Raw genomic sequence first — 3,745 nt, forward strand, 5'->3', positions numbered from 1 at the left:
TATATATATATATATAATTTGAAAAAAATATTCTTCCATATTAAAGAAAATAAGGTTTGACATATTGCGTGGATCTGAAAGAAGATCAAAGTGTAGAATCAAGTGTCCCTTGGTTTGGTGTAAATTTTCATTTTTAACTCTGTTTTAATAAGATCAAGTTTCTGGTTACCATGATATTATTTGCTGTCTTTCGCCTTAATATTGTCACCTTCGATTTACAAAAATTTTTATCTGCAGCTTTATGATTTATTCTTGATTTATTTTCAGGTATATTAGTTAATTATTAAGTCGCCAAATGTAAGAGGGGCCTTCAATTGAAAACTAATTTTTACTAAAGTGCTTCATCCAATACTTCCTCGTTTATACCACAGTTTATCACAGATTCATATTTAAAAATATACAATTAAATTAAAGAAAAACATTCGGAAATGAAAAAAATATAGAAAACATCGAATAAAATACTGAACACAGAAAAAACACTGATAAGCAAATTTTAAAAATTCCTAGGAATTTCTAATATCTTATTCATTTTCAAAGACAGTTAAAAGATACTGATTCTAAATATGGAAGCCATTTGCGTCTACCAACCACCATTTTTAGATATGCATTTTTAATCATTTATCTTTCACTAGCGGTATTACTATTATATAAAGCACTTATTAACTTAGCTAAAAATTAGCTCAGAAAACAGTCAGATTGAATCACATCACATATACACTGTTAAGAAATATCTGCACATATAAAATCCATACACACTGAAAATACATCTTTCATCTAATGTTTAATGCTGTATACCTTGTACGTCTAATTAGTATGGTAAAAAGAAAATTATTATAGGGAGAAAATACCGAAAGAAATCCGAAGAAAGTGTCTGCGAAAAAAAGTTGCGAAAAGAATCAGAAAAAAAAACCTATTTGGAAAAAAACACCAGAAAAAAAATACACTTTAATATTTTTGAATTTACCTCCAACTTGTTTTTACTGTGGGGAGAATTAATTTAGAATTTAAATTACTTAAATATTTATTCGAATAAAATTATATTTTAAATAAAATCAACTTAAGTAAAATGAATAATTTGAATTTCATGAAAGGAAATTTATTCACTTCATACTGTTTAAAAAAAATTTAGGACTTTTTAGCAGTTCCATAATANAACACCAGAAAAAAAATACACTTTAATATTTTTGAATTTACCTCCAACTTGTTTTCACCGTGGGGAGAATTAATTTCGAATTTAAATTACTTAAATATTTATTCGAATAAAATTAGATTTTAAATAAAATCAACTTAAGTAAAATGATTAATTTGAATTTCATGAAAGGAAATTTATTCACTTCATACTGTTTAAAAAAATTTTAGGACTCATTAGCAGTTCCATACTATTTTATATATATGGTATTGGTCCATGTACAATATATATATGGTATTTTCTTCCACTCGGCTTACACGTCGGAACTTAAATGTCGAGAAGAGGAACATTAATTCGGCATCCAACTCGTTCCAGAGGTTCTCGACAGGGTTCAGGTCTGGGCACTAGGCAGGCCAGTCCATCCGATTAACCCCATTGGCAACATACCAAGCCTTGGAGATCCTCGCAACATGACAGCTGGCGTTGCGTCCTGGAAGTAACAGGGGCCCACCCCGTAAAACTGCCACAACGTAGGAAGCACTTGTCATTCAATAAAGTGCAGTAGGCATCTTGCATGAGACTAATGCCGATGCTGTTCCTTGCAAGACATATACCGGCGTAGGGCGTAACGTCTGTCATATATATATATTCAACATTTCAGATTACTAATGAGAAATTCCTATGTATCTCTCAGATTCTGTTCTCTCTCAGATTACTAATGAGAATAATAATGACAAAGTAGGCACTGGACATTTGCATATATTGTGTTGTGTTATGTAATACATAATTCTCGCACTTTTGACGAAGTAATAATTAAATAAAAGATAATAAGATAAGTTTATTTTAAAATTGTCAGCTTGGGAAAAGCGTGGCTTATCACTATTTTGTTCTTAGCCTTTCATTTAGTCTAACTTATATATACAATATGAAAGTTTGAAAGTCGAATATTACCACGGAAAATGACTCAAACATATCTGTAACTTTATAAATAACTGTCGTGGCTGGGAGGTGCAGTTGGTTTGTCGTCGGCCTTCTGAGCCGAAGTCTGCGGGTTTGATCCCCGGCCCAGACACCGGATTTTCGGGATGCAGAAAATCCTCAGCGCCCATGTCGTATGATTATCCGACATGCACCCTGCAGTACCTTATTGGCCCTTTTGCATTTCCGGCAAAACTAAATTCCTAGTCCTCTTTAGCACCCAAATAGATTCTCGGTGCTGCCATCTAGTGTGGCAGAAACTAGACGTCCTAATTAACATGGCCAGCGGTATCTCACCCATTGTGGTGGTCCTGAAAGAGTGGATACCACTTATGGAGAACGCACTAGGTCTGCTCATCGGGAAGACTGATTGTGCAGCTGATGAAAATAAAAAAAATAAAAATAATAAATAACAGCTTCTTTGCAAATTTCACATTAAATAGCAACGTTAGATAAAAAAATTGTTGTTGAGAAACAAAATATAACATTTTCATAATCATCATTAAGTAAGTAAAAATATTATATTTTGCTATCATTTTTATTTTAAAGTGTATATTAATAAAAAGACACTTTATAGATCTTATTGTTCTGCTTTTTCAACCGATTTTCATTGGTTGATTTACAATAAACTATAGATAGCCTTCTCCTTTTAAGTATTACCATACTAAGCAAACCTATACATAAGAACTCAATCGTCAAAAAAATGTGTCAAAAATAAAATGGGTTATCAATAATAAAATTTTTCTTCTTTGTTCCCTAGCATCATAATGCATTCAAGAAATGTGTAAATGAGGTTGTGCCAGCCACCAAAGGTTCATTCGTTCTTTTTCAAAGAGAGGCGTGCATGAATAAAGCTATTTTTCACAAGGTAAAATAGCATTCCTTTTTAATATTCACCTTGGTTAAATAAACGTTAAATGCGTTTTTGACTTTATGAACTTTTTATTGTATTTTTAAGTAACACTTAAATAGTTTTTTTTAATTTTAAAAATTTGTTTACATGTATTTCCATTACCATTATTGAACGCATTATAAGAAAAGAGTTTTATCACCATGTACTAAAGGTAACCCAAATGAAAAGTAAACACACGTGACAACGCTGAGAATGCAGAAGTGTTGAAAGAGCAACCATTCAGTGTTATACAATCAAATAAGAAGAATGCACCGCTAACTGTTGTCGTTGTAGTTCATTTATGTCTCACTTTTGCTGCACAATGGGCTATTAGCAACGGTCTGGGAAACATCCCTGAAGATGATCCGAAGACATGCCATCACAGATACCACACACCCTCGGCCCCTACGCAGACTAATCCAAGTGGTCACCCAACCACACACTAACCGCAGCCAGTGATGATTGCTCACACACGGGAGAGACACGGATGAGACAAGATCTATTGCATCAGTACGAATAAATCTTTTACTCGTAGCAGTCAAAGTGCTGCACCGATTTCTCAAATTGAAGCTCGTCAATTGCCTAAAATCATTTTATTTGCAGCAGCTTGTATTTCTATTATGAGACACGGCCTATTCCATCAGTACGGATAATTCTTTTACTCGTATCAGTCAAGGTGCTGCACTGATTTCTCAAATTGAAGTTCGTCAATTGCCTCGAATCATTTTATTTGCAGCAGCTTGTAT

The sequence above is a fragment of the Parasteatoda tepidariorum genome, chromosome 4, assembly GCF_043381705.1.
Source record: "Parasteatoda tepidariorum isolate YZ-2023 chromosome 4, CAS_Ptep_4.0, whole genome shotgun sequence".
NCBI classification, from domain to species: Eukaryota; Metazoa; Arthropoda; class Arachnida; order Araneae; family Theridiidae; genus Parasteatoda; species Parasteatoda tepidariorum.